Raw genomic sequence first — 14021 nt, 5'->3', positions numbered from 1 at the left:
TATTTTTCCTTCTACCTAGGCTATGGATAGCAAGATCACAGATTATTGACATGTCGCCTTGTAAAAGCTTGATGGAATCATAGATTCTTCTACAAATGTGTTTCTTAAAAAACACACAGAGTTTACAATGAACATTTTCAATCATATCTGCTATTTTGTGTCTATTGGAATAAAATGAGGTTTGGCAATGCTGTATATGTATGCATTCACAAATATAACACACATGCACAACTTGGCTACATTAACAATGTATGAATATGAGACTTGTTAGTTTCAATATGTTCTCTCCAAATCAGAACTGGAATGTCTTTTAAATGCACAAGCAGCCAGATATTGGGCTCTTCCAGATTGGTATAGTAGAAGTTCTTGCAATAAAGTTCCTTGGGTTTTATCAGGTGTTGCCAGTTTGTTGTTGCCTTCATGTCTGCTCATAATATTATTTGGGGCAGGGTCTGTCTTGAATCTGCAAGTGATTGTTCCAAATCATTTTTGAATGTGAGGGCATAGTTTTCTGAGGTGATACTATCCGTTGAAGGGCATTTTTTTCTTCTCTCTTTTCTTCATACATTTTCCTAGAATTTTAGTACCATAGTGCAAAAGTGTCATTTCACTGATATAATACAGCACTATAATGCTAAGAGAGGTTTTTTTTTTCAAAAAAGGGGGGGGACAGAAAGAGGAGCAAAGGAGATTAGAATAAAATGTTGCAGTTGGTGCTAGGAATTGTCAAAAAATATTTTGGGACACCAAAAATGTCATTAGGAAATTTTATCCCCCCCACCACTACAAAAAAAACCCTACTGTAACAAATACCATGACCTCTGGAAACATTTGCCCTGTCTAGAAGAGCCCACTGTGTGTGTGGAGGAGGCACTGGGAAGAACAAGAAGGAGAGGTGATTTGTTTTGCCTTTTACTATTGTGAGAACTCAACCCGCATCCTTTCCATGAAATTCTTTTAGTAAGGCTCTTCTCTCTGGCCTGATCTTCACCTTTAACTAGCTGAGATGATCTCTGCTACTAAACTCCTAATAAGAGGAAGACAGGAAACATCCTTATACCATCAGATCATTGGTCTATCTTGCTAGATACTATCTATACTCAGTAGTGCTCTGAGGGCAAGACTTTAGGGCAGAGGTTCTGGGTCTGATGCAGCAGAATGAGCAGGAAGGTCCCCAAGGGTGAGGCACAATCAACTGATTTTGCAATAGTGTGCACTAAAGTAGCCTCCTTCAGATGAAGCTATACAAGGGGAAAGATAAAGGCAAGAACTGGTGTCTCAGTGGTGCAATAGGATTATACAAAGTAATGCCTCCCAGTCTGTACCAGTGGTGGATGGCAATCTTATCTGGGTGCTGCATCAGGCAGGAAAATGTCTTGGGCAACCATTGATTCAGATCTGGGCCTCTAGCACATTTCTTTTCCTTCATCTTTGGCCTTCTGATTATTTTAAGCCTGTTTTGGAAAGATGGTTGTCACTCTCCTTAATTTCTGCAAATGGCAAATCTTGCTTTGCTTCAGAGGCTGTTGTTCTTATTCTAAAGCGATGCATGCAGTCACCCAGCAAATGAAAGCCTTTCTGTCGTATGTCATACATTTCAACAATATACATCCAAACTGAAATTTAGAGATGATGCTTTGTTCACATGCATCAGGGAATTTTTACATTTCTGTGATTCTACGCTAATGTGTTTTTCCCCATCATGTTCAGAGAAGGGGTCTGATTATCTATGAAGGTTGATCCACTGTTCCTTTTCATTCATCCTGGAATAGCAAATGTGTATATTTACACTGTCATCTGAAAAGATACCTCTGAAACCATATTACTGAGCCTGTCACAGATGTTTTTTGGGGGAGTGACCAATTTGCTGGCAGAAAAGGCATCAAAAGAAGCTGGCAGAAGATTTCCTTTAAAGAGGGATGCTTATTCTCAAACATACCTCAATGCTTCAAATGAAATTCTAACCCAAAATGCCTTAGAACCCAGTCTTTAAAATCAGTGCAAGCAATGCCAAGCACAGATATTTTGTCAATTTACTCTCCAGGTAAAGTCACTGAAATAAAGTGGAGGGCAACTGGTGTGGGACTGAGATGTTTTGTTTAACCTGGTTTCTTGCTGCCATTGTCTGTTCAAAGAGTCAGGCAAAAACATTTTGTTGCTTGATGCACAACACAAAATGGCACTCTGCTCCAACTAAGTCAAGATGTGTAGTGATCAAAGTCAGGGAAGAAATTTGTGCACAAAATCATACAAGCATCTCTCTCCAAAACTGGCAATTAAAAAAAAAAAGCAATAATGAAATTTCAAATATGTAGCAATTTGGTGCTACTTCAGTTGCTTCCCAAGGTTACAGTTTTCTTCACTGTGCCCAATGACAGGGCAAACCCTGCCTGATCATATGATCTCTGGACAAGCAAGCAATGGAAGGCAAATAATAATAATAATAATAACAATAACAATAATAATAATAATAATAATAATAATAATAATAATAATAATAATAATAATGTATGTAAAATATCTTTATTGTTAAAAGCTAAAAGACGTCATAATGTGATACTGAGCCAGCCAGTAGGCACAACAGCAATATAAAAGGATCAAGACACAGAATTTCTGGGGGAAAATACAGATAAACAAAATAATAATAATAAAATAATCCCATTACCTAGAAAGTAATAACCAAATCATACTAGGCAAGAGTTGCATATTTTATACAATACGTTTATATTGTATAAAATAATACACCATTAGTGATAAAAACATATGGCAAATGAGACTTCTAATCATAGCTCCCATCTTGAGAACCAAGTCTAATCTTACTAGCCGCTAAAGCAAATTTTGGCACCATGGAGGTAATGAATACATCATTTCCAGTCTAATAATAATAATAATAATATTGCCTCTCTTTCCTTTTTTAACATGTGTACTCACTGGGTGGAGTGGTAATGGGCTGGTTAAAGTATAATGGTGACTTTTGCTGTAAGAAATAGCCCATAGGCTCACCCTAAAAGTCACAGGCTGGTGTACCAATGCAACTTGCAATGGAGGAAAATAACCTTCCTTTAGAATTGTCCCAGATGTAGGGTAGCTTTCATTTGAATACTGAATATCATAGCATCATTTTTAAAAATGTGGGGAGCAAAGGGTTTGTATCTACAAGCTTATTTCTGGACATTGTAACAAAATATAATGCATCTGAGGAAGCAGACTGAAGTCTATGAAAGCTCATGCTGCTAATTTCTTTCAGTTAGTGTCAAAGGTGCTGCAAGATCTCTCCACATACTGATTCTACAGACTAACACGGCTATATTGTTAAATTCTAAAAAATACTGGGTCAACTAGAGAAGTCATCAGTAGCAGAACACATTATAAACTATCCTGGGCATAAAATGCTATTAGAAAACACTGACATTCTGGACTATGCCAACAACTATCAGTTTAGAATGCACAGGGAAGCCACTGAAATTCAGAACTAGACAACTTAATCAGGAAAGAAGAAACCCATAAAGTAAACAATGGGCTGGTACACACCGCCATAAAACGGGGTGCTCCCGGTGATACTAGGGTTAGGAAGTGCGCACCAACTGTACATGTGGAGGGTGCCATCGTTATGCGGTGCTGTCCACACGGCGTGCGTAGCAATAACATCACACACGTGCTGCATCCAAACAGTGTGGCATGTGTGTGATTTATCCGCACCGCTCCAGGCCACTTATGGTAGCCTGGCGGTAGTGCAGAAAGGAGCTCCAAAACAGAGCTCCTTTTGGGCACCCACATCATTGGCGTGGCAACCAAACAGCCATGCCAACAATGCAGAGGAGAAAGGGGCAGCGGTGGCACCCCTTTCTCCATTTTAGCGCCGTGGTGCCGTTAGCGCCTAAGGTTGCAAGGGCACCCCTTTTCCAGGCTAAAGAGAAGCGGCTTTTTGCTGCTTCTCTTTGGCCTGGAAAAACATTGGATTGGGGCCGCAGAGCTGCTGGAGCACCCCAATCCACCGCGAAAAGCGGCAGGCGGTCTGTACCGTGCTCAGTTTGGCCACCAGTCCTGAAAAACACCAAAGACCCAGCAAGTGCAAATGACAACCACTGAAGGTCAGGGATTTTCCCAGCAGACAATGGATCACTAATTGAATTGATATCGTGAGGCCTTGCCATTCAACAACAGACTGACACACAGATTAACATGTAAATTACTTCCTTTCAGCTAAGACTCACACAGTATATAGGCCCCCCTCACTCCCATGCCAGCATCCTCTGAAGATGCCAGCCATAGATGCTTGTGAAATGTCAGGAATAAACTCTTCCAGAACATGGCCACATAGACTGAAAAACCCACAAAAACCATACAGGTATTGTTTTTAATCTTCATTTCAGTCTGAGGTCAGACTGAAAAGGCTATTCATTTCCCTGAAAAGCCAAGTTACCCCCTTTAGATAGCGGGAAAGGGAGTCTTATCTTGATGTGCAGCTGGTAACTCTTCCCCAGTTTCTGCCCACTAGCATTAGTCTCTGCTTATGCCAAAGGGCTGCCCATATTCCAAGTCCTAACAATTTTGATAAATTGATTGAAAACCATCATAGGCAATCAGTGTAATAGGACACAGATTTCTTTTTAAAATAGAATAAATCCCAACATTTTCTTCAAGGCATTTGCTTCCACCCCAACATGAAACCCCCAGGTATTTAGCTGGAGTCATTATTGTTAAATTCAAATGTTTTCCAGTTGCTGAGGGCTATATAAGCATAGATGTGAAACTTCTAGGTACTATTAGTGTTTTAATGACAGAAAATAGATGAGAGCAAGGAGTCTTTTGCAAACTTATAGGAAATGAGTTTCCAAAAGGCTGAGGTATATAAAATACCAGGACGGTATTTTATCTCTATTAATTTCTGTTTCTATTATCTTTATTTAAGCAGAATGAGGTGTTTTTTGAAGGATGCTTGGCTAGCCTTTGTAAAGGACAAGATGGTGTATCTTCTCATTTCATATATAAAAGCCAACTAGACTTTTCAGCATATGTATTGGGATAACTTCTTCCAGAATGCCTGCAGGCAACAGTCTAGCTTGTTCTCTACCCTTAAGAATCTGCTTCCTCAAAATGCCATCTTTCTGTGCCCAGTGGTTAGGCCAGGCCTGATTTGATGGAGTCTTGAACTGATCTCAGAAACCCAGCTTTCTGCCTTTTATTATTTTACTTATTTTGGTCCCGGAAACTAGCCACCTCAACATATTTGTCATCCATATTGGTCTTACTGGGATGAAATACTGATTCTAGGAGGGTTTAAATCCTATTGTGATGTTCACTATAATTCAAGCCTAACAAACAATAATTATTTAAGGATGGTTCTGGCCACCTGAACACTGCCCCTTCACCCCACAGTTCAGGATGAGAGAAAGCAGGCTTCAGATAAAGATGGCTGAAAAATGTTTTTTAAAAAACATGTTGGTCTACAGTAGTGTCATTAAAGGGGTGCTGGAGATGCAGCCCACTTTGAGTGACACCCCAGAAGAGAGGTGCCACCCAGTCAACCCCATGACCTTGGTGCCATTGCATGGTTCTTCCCAGGAGAAAAATAACATGCTGGCATCAAAGGAGGTTGAGCACCCACCTCCACCTTGGTGCCATCGTCTTGTTCTCTTTGATGCAGCAGCACCAAGGGAGCCAAGCAATCCCTAAACTTGGTGCTGTTTTCTTGTTCTTATGAGGAAAATGATGTGGTGGCACCAAGAGAAGCTGAGTGCCCTATTATCACCTTGGTGCCATTGCCTCATTTTCCTCATGAGGAAAACGAGTGCACTGCTCTTGAAGGCCCCACTACCACAGCAGAAGTCCTGCCCCCAGGAAAGCCAGGCCCTTGCGCTGGGTGAAACCAGAGGCGATGATGCCACTGTTGGTCTACAAGAAAGCCTTTACCTAGTAAATAAATCCTGAAATTTATAATTTGGTGAAGCTGAAGGATGAGAGATTCTAAACCAAGAAAAGGAAGTGCAATTGGTCCTCCGTATCCATAGATTCTGCATCCACAGTGTCAGCCATCCACGGCTTGAAAATATTTTTTATTGATTCCAAAAAGCAAACCTTGGGTTTGGCATTTTCTATAAGGGATGGCATTTTACTACCCCATAGTACATAATGGGGCTTGAGCTTCCACAGATTTTGGTATCGACAGGGAGTCCTGGAACCAAATCCTTCACACATTGCACAGTTAAACTATGGAATTTACTATAAGAAAATGCAATGATGGCCACCATCTTGGACTGCTTTAAAAGGGAATTAGACAAATTCATGGAGGACAAAGTTATCAGTGGTTATTCTCGGTAGTATTTGTTGCAGGAGAACACAAATGGAAAGGGGTCATTGCATTTGTGTTCAGGTTATATGCATCCAGTAGACATCCATTTGGCCACAATATGAAGAGGATTCTAGTCCAGATTAGATTTGATGCTCTTAAACTGAATTGATCTCTTCACCAATAGTTTTGTTTTAAATATTTGGTAACTGTTGCACCTTGACTGTCTTGGTCTAGTCCCAACACTACATCCTTTTCTAGCCTGGCTCTGTCCCTTTACAAGCCTGAAAAGCAAGTAGTTACCAGGTGGATTGTAAACTAAATTGGGCTAAAAAGCAGACTCAAAATCAAACATAAAAAACCAGAGTAACTAATGAAAATGGTTATAGTTTTATTTTTTTTGGGGGGTGGGGTGGGGGAAAAAGAGGTGGAGGCATCAGAATGGTGGCATTCGGGGGGGGGGAGACTTCAGACTGCTGGGGATGTTTCCCTAGCTCTTTCTCTCAATCTCCTTGACAGTTTCTCCACGAGAGAAAAAGAAAAGTGATTTGGGTTACCAGAGCTAGAGACAGGCTGGACCTGTCATCCTAAGTAAGTGTAATTCATAGCTTTCCAGCTGACACAGGATCTTTTTGTCGTGAGATAGTCAGCAAAGCACGAAGCGTTATCCCCATCTAGCTATGCTGCTCCCATCTTTACGACTTCTCTGTACTGCCTATAATCCTCGTGATGTTTCATAGTGATACATCTAAATATAAGGCAGTCTATTTCCAGTCATCCCAAATATCCATCCTCCCACGTAAGCACTCAGGCCAAAATAGGAGCACATGGGCTCTTTCTCATGTTACTATTTAATAACATAGCACCCCTCCCCCCTTATGTCACTCTTGTATCTGAAAACAGCATGTGGAAATAATTAATGCACCTAAAGGAAAGAGATGTGCACATTGCAGAGGCTGCCTCTGTGCAACTTACTTGTATTAATTATACCCACATGGGGATGACTCATGAGAGAAGTCTTATGTCTTTAAAAGGTAATGTTGGGAGCAGCCTTAAGCCTTAAATACCACCATTGAGGATCATTTACTTTTAGCTCTATTTCTCTTTTTCCCATTAAATCTACTCATTACGCATAATCTTAGTTTGGTGACCTTTGCCCAGGGAATCATCAGCTTTCCAAAGCTTACAGATGGGCTCTTGTATCAAGCCAAGGCACTGCTGCCCAAGCAAAATGGCACATAGAAACCTGTGCCAGAGCTCCCATGTCATGCAAAATTATGCAAACCATCCACTGTGGCTATGAAAATGTTTTAGGTATCAACCATCAGTCTTTCAGATGCTTTGGACTTCAGCTCGCACAGCCTCTTACTATTGGCCGTGCTGACTGCGGCTCCTGGGAGCTGAAGTTCAGAACACTAAAAGGTGAAAGGAACTCTAATTCTAATACACCCAATTGTGGCCCATACTGTCAAATGACAGAGCCGGTATGTTCTAGGCTTTAGCATGCCCAGTGTTGACTTCAGAGGAGGAGGGGTACATCATTAGGTGCATCATATTCGATCTGTAGGGAGAGATGGGATATAAATAAAAATTTATTATTGTTATTATTCTAGGTATATGTTTTCTCATAACAGGCAATGCAAAGAGTAATTGGCTAAGACACTGGAGAACTTACTAGTCAAAGTAGACAATATTTATTTCATGTTAGTTCAAATTTGTATGCTTCTTGGGTCAGCTTACATTAAAAGATAAAACCTATATATATATATATATATATATATATATATATATATATATATATTAATTCACAGGCTTTAAATTACAGCCAGCCCTCCACATTTGTGGCTTTGACTTTTGTGGATCTGATTATTTGCAGATTTGATTAATATATTCTCTCTAGGTCCTCCAGTGTGACTCTGTAGTCAACTTCCACCGGACATTGACCACAATGTTGTGCTGGAGGACCTTGAGATTCCTAGAGGGGTGTTCTCTCAGGTTAAAAAAATGTCGTTTTTTTAATTTGTGGTTTTTCCACTTTCATGGGGGTGTGTATCCTGTGCCCCTAATACAAGTGAATGTGGAGGGCCCATTGTGGGATAAGACCCAGCATTGGAAGATAAAACAAATACAATAAAACTCACAGGGCTATCAAAAAGTTGACAAATGTTAGACTATCAAAATGTAATTAGATCTATAAATCAACCTTTCTTTCACACAAAACATTTATAGCATTTTGATACTGCTTTAATTGCCATAGCTGCATCCTAGAGAATCCTGGGACTGATAGTTTGATTGCAGCACTAGAGCTCTCTTGCTGAGAATTCTAAATACCTTGTAAAACTACGAACCCCAGGATTCTGTAGAATGCTGCCATAACTATGGCCTGGGACAGATGGGCCCTTTGTGGAATGGCAGCGGCGCAACTAGGGTTAGGGACCATGCGGCAACCGCACAGTCCCTAACCCTAGCACGTACTGGCAGCGCTATAACGGTGGTGCCCTGCATACATTATGATGTAACAGACGCATAGCGTCCACATGTCATGCTGCACCAGTTACGTCACGAGTGCGCCATTGGCGCACTTGTGACGTAACTATGTCGATGGAAAAAGAAACTGTTTTTTCCAGGTTCTTTTTACTACAGAGTGACGGTGTGCAGTTTGGGGGCTGCACCGTCCCTCCGGAGTAAAAACAGGCACTGGCAGACTGCCGTTTTTCGGTGGTCTGTACTGTGTCATCATATTGTGAAGGAGACCCAAAAGTCTTTATCTCATGCTCAAAAGATCCAATTTATAGCTAATTTCTTCTTCTTCTTCTTCTTCTTCTTCTTCTTCTTCTTCTAAAAAAGTTTATATCCTTAATAGTTGTATGTTTCTTCTGTGTGCACTTGCAGCTCTTATCAGGTTATTGTTAAAAACCCAAGAAACAAAAATCATAGGCTGAAAGCACTGTGTTTGGGGCAGGGGGAAAGACAGTGATATACTAAAAGCCGAAAATTCATGACGAAGAGGCTATTTACAGAAATAAATTATATAAATTATGTAGAGAAATAAAAACAAACAAACATATAAAGTGTTAATGAGCAGCTCTCATCAGGGGATTAATCCATAAAGTTTGAAATTTCAGGGTTGTCCCTCCATGATGAGAGCCAATTGTTATATTTTTGGCAGCAGTTCAGAGTTTTTCTCCAAATTCTTTCAAATATATAACTGGATAATGGACTCAAAAGAATGGTCCATTTAACATGAATTTATATACCTTAACACCACATGCAAGAATATAAACCCTATGGAGACATGGTCTTTGATTCAGGCACCATACGTTGACCTGACTTGGAATATGTCAGTAAATTTTCCTTGGGGTATTGGTTTGTTCTGATGGACACAGTATCCATTTAGCCATGATTTTATAGTTGTAGAGGCAGCCAATGCCAACATAAAGGAACCAGGTGATGAGATAGGAAAGATTATATTTTTACGTTCAGACAAGAAAAATGTGGGTATATTCAAAATGGCAAAAGAAATTGTGGGCGGGCAGGAGATTAAAAGAGACAACACCTCAAACAGATGTTCAAAGATAATAATTTGTAGGGAAACACAGATTTACTTGTTTTAGCATGTTACATTTATTTGAACATTTTAAATGTATGTTATACCTCTGTAATGCTCTGAGGCATTATAGAAATGCGGTAGGCAATTTACATTTAGTATTGAATTATTGCCTTTGTTATGCAAGTTCTATGTGAATGTACATATAAATATGTGTGTGGGTGTAGCAGGAAATAAATGAAGAAAAAAAATTGGATGTCAAATTATGCTTCAGTGAAATACTTTGGCAGAGAGCCTATTTAACAATTCAAAGACATTAAGAAAGTTCACATACATGATTAGTAAGGTTGATATCCTCTTGCCATTCTCTGACATACAGTTTAAACATATACCACATATACCTGTGTGTGTGTGTGTGTGTGTACATGCACAAATGTTTTCCTCTCTAGGGAACTCCTAACTTCTCTTTTGCTTCATTCTTTTATCTGCATGATAACAAATTCAGCTTCACGAATTCAGAAATGCAAGATAGATAGTTAGCCCGACCATTGTGTTTTAGATCTGTTGACTACTTTTGGCATAATAGCAAAGGCACTAGCTCTACGTATTTTCAAATCATTAATTATCTTACATTGTTGTTTCGGTTGAGGCCCAGAGTGGCTAAATAAGATTTCTATTAAAACTTCTAGCATGTAAAAATAGAAAATCAAATGTATTTCACAGTGAGCATACAATGTGTTTTACCATGCTTTGCTTTTTGCATTTCTTCTTAGAAACACAAGGCCCACTCTGCCCTACACTTCAACCCTATTTAATTGTTCATGGATAGCACTGCTAACAATTAAAAAGTGAGAAGACTGTTTTTGGAGTACTTTAAGACCCCTTTCCTTGTATGGACCTGTATCTCTTTTCACAATAATCTGAACTGATGATTAAATCCTGGAAGGGAAGTGGAACTTGGTAATGAAAAGTATTTTCTGAGAACAAGTGATCTCAAGTGTAAAAAAAAGTGTGTTAACACAAAATAAAGGTGCACACATGTTGGTGCCAGTACCCCATATGGCAAGGATATGTGGTAAGTGCAAGTTATTTAAGTGTCTCTCTCTTTCGTTGTATTATTCTTGAATTTTTATTCATTATTTGTGCCCACTGCACTGCCAAAGAATGTCAAAGAAAGAGAGGCATGGAATTCATATACTTTACAATAGGCTTGTATGGGCTGCGGTTCCATTGGGGGGGGGGGGACGTCTGCCAAGGGATGGGTTGCATCTCACGCCAGTTGGCAAAGAAGCTTGTAAAATGTGGGCTAGACAAGGTAACTGTTACATGATTTGTAATTGGTTGTCCAGCCGAACCCAAAGGGTGCTCAACACTAGTTCCTTTTCATCCTGGAGAGAGAAGTGACCAGTGGGGTCCCACAAGGTTCTGTCCAGGGCCCAGTACTATTCAAGTTGAACATGAGTCAACAGTGCAATGCGGCAGCTAACAAGGCCAATGCAATTTTAGGCTGCATCAATAAAAGTATAGTGTCTAGATCAAGGGAAATAATAGTGCCACTCTATTCTGTTTTGGTCAGGCCCCACCTGGAATATTGTGTCCAGTTCTGGGCACCACAATTAAAAAAAGATGTTGAGAAACTGTCCAAAGGAGGGAGACTAAAATGGTGAAGGGTCTGGAAACCATGCCCTATGAGGAATGACTTAGGGGACTGAGGATGTTTGGCCTGGAGAAGAGAAGGTTAAGAGGTAATATGATAGCCTTGTTTAAATATTTGAAGGGATGTCATATTGAGGAGGGAGCAAGCTTGTTTACTGCTGCTCCAGAGAACAGGACCCAGAACGATGGGTGCAAGTTACAGGAAAAGAGATTCCACCTCAACATTTGAAGGAACTTCCTGACAGTAAGGGCTGTTCAACAGTGGAACAAACTACCTCAGAGTGTAGTGGAGTCTCCATCCTTGGAGGTCTTTAAACAGAAGTTGGATGGCTATCTGTCTGGTTTGATTGAGAATTCTTGCATGGCAGGGGGTTGGACTGGATGGCCCTTGTGGTCTCTTCCAACTTTATGATTCTATGATTCTTTGCCCCTTGAAAAGGATATGCCTTTCTGGGGAAAGAATGTACTGTCATCACTCAGCATCACAGAAAATGAGGTACGGTTTCTTCATTTGACTTATTAGCCATCTCTGCATCTTGGACAGTACAAAGATCTGCAAAGCTGGGGGCAAATGACCACAGAACCACCAACCAAAGAAATGAGATGGAATGAAAAGCCACGGTCCAACACTCAAACCATGACATCACATTGACTCTATTATCCATATATACTATTAAAACAATCTTATTTTATTGTATATTATATGCTGAACTCCTGAGGAAACCAGAAATACAGAGTAATATTATATCAAAAGTATGCTAATAAATACACCACATACAGACCTGGTGGATAACCATTTTCCTTTCTCTCTCTCTCTCTCTCTCTCTCTCTGTGTGTGTGTGTATGTGTGTGTTTATGTAGATTTACTAGATTTACATCAATTTGGATTTATATCCCACTTTCCTGAGCATTGCAATCCAGATGTAGATTGGGTACTGACTGAACACTGTTTAAAAATATAAATATCAAGCACACAAATGGCACATATAATCATATGTGGCCCTTAGTGGATGTCTTCATCTGTAAGAACATTGGAAAGAACAATTGGAAAGAGTTTTGTCTCAAGCAATCAAGTCCTCATTTTACTTGTCCTGATTGCACATTGCCAGTTTCTAGGAAACTCTAATGAGCAAATAATCCTTTCCCCCTTCTCCTTTAGATTAATCTGGTGAGTGCAAAGTTAATTATTAAGTGGCAGATGAAGGCAATAGTTTAGGGAAAACAAATTAGCTCTTAAATTTGTTGTTTCAAAACTCTAGGATAGTTGAAGTTGAACTACTTTTGAAGTTCCACCCAGAAATACTAAGGAAGTTGGAGAGATACGGGAACTTCTGGTCACAACATCTCCTCCCAGTTACAATGGCATCTCCTTTTCCTGTCTTCTCTTCTGACTGGCTGCTTTCACAAGGAAGAGTAGTCCCCTTAACATGTTCACCACAGAAAGGGGGAAGGGTCAAGTGGTAGCCTGGGAAGGAAGCTGCTGGAATCTGGGCCCATCTCCTGGATGTTGTGGACCTCTATACTAAGGAAGCCTCAATCTGAAAGTGTGGAAATGCATGAGTGAGCAACTGCTCTCTCATTAGGCTTTCTCCTGCACATGTTCATCCCAATGTGTGGATAACCAGAATGTAGGACCAATGGGATGTCTGGTGAAGCTGAAAAGGCTAACAACATGACTCTGCTTCATCTCTATTCTGTCTTCGGTGACATATTAAAATGGTTTTCCTCTTCTTCTCAGAAGAAAGAAATGAAAAACCCTGTATTGTTTATAGTGTTGTACTTGTTATTACAAACAAGACTGAAATTATCATGTAATTTTCCACATATGATGAAAGTGCAGCCCATCTTCTAAGAAACTCAATGGATAAAAACCAATCACATTTGTTTTGATCAAGAAACAGTGCCTACCCAGTTCCCAAACTTTGCCTAGCTATAAGGATAATTAAAATATTATCAAGACATAAATTTGAATGCTTCTTCCACATGGTCTCCTTAGCTAGAATGTGTTATGCTCAAAGATGGAAAAGCGAAACAATCCCAACTAGTGACGAATGGTTATTAAAACTATATGAAGGGATGGGGATGGATATTGAAACCCGAACTTCAAATAGCATGAATAGAGAAAAACAGTTAGAGTATTGGAAAAAGGTATTAACATTTTTTGAAGAGGAATGGGGTAAGGTAGCGACTAAAAATCTAATACAGAAATTCTTGTAACATGGTTGAACAGTTCACTGTCTTTTTTCTTCAGCAGTGGAGAGGAGAAATTAAATAGCTTCTTTTAATAATTCATATTTTTTGTTTTTGCAGTATTTTTACCTTCTACATAGGAAATACTACTTAAAGTTATAAATGAAATACGGAATATGGAAAGCCGATAGGCAAGTGTTAACAATAAAAGTCTATCTGGTAGTCTAGGAAGTCAACCTGTCTGTTAGGTCTGATGTTGTCTGTAATAGGTGTTTAAAATGGGGGGGGGGGGTAGGCAAGAGGGAGGAAGTGTAAAGTGGTTATAATATGGTAAGGATG

The 14021-nt window shown here is 39.7% G+C and overlaps 2 long non-coding RNA genes across 2 annotated transcripts in view; one reads left to right on the top strand and one right to left on the bottom strand.

Annotated features, from left to right (window-relative positions):
- The window catches only part of LOC149317431 (uncharacterized), a 64816-nt gene extending 64506 nt beyond the window's left edge, over positions 1 to 310 (top strand). The window contains exon 4 of the long non-coding RNA XR_016280633.1: positions 20 to 310. This is a non-coding gene — a long non-coding RNA (uncharacterized LOC149317431). The remainder of the gene's footprint in view (positions 1 to 19) is intronic.
- Positions 311 to 6704: 6394 nt separating this feature from the next.
- Positions 6705 to 14021, bottom strand: part of LOC149317430 (uncharacterized) — a 20250-nt gene continuing 12933 nt past the window's right edge. Inside the window, exon 3 of the long non-coding RNA XR_016280745.1 lies at positions 6705 to 7850. This is a non-coding gene — a long non-coding RNA (uncharacterized LOC149317430). The remainder of the gene's footprint in view (positions 7851 to 14021) is intronic.

This window comes from Sceloporus occidentalis, unplaced genomic scaffold (genome assembly GCF_023333645.1).
Source record: "Sceloporus occidentalis isolate IW3139 unplaced genomic scaffold, rSceOcc1.0.p SCAF_3, whole genome shotgun sequence".
Taxonomy (NCBI): Eukaryota; Metazoa; Chordata; class Lepidosauria; order Squamata; family Phrynosomatidae; genus Sceloporus; species Sceloporus occidentalis.
Note: the sequence above shows the minus strand (reverse complement) of the source record. Positions and strands in the feature narration are given on the sequence as shown.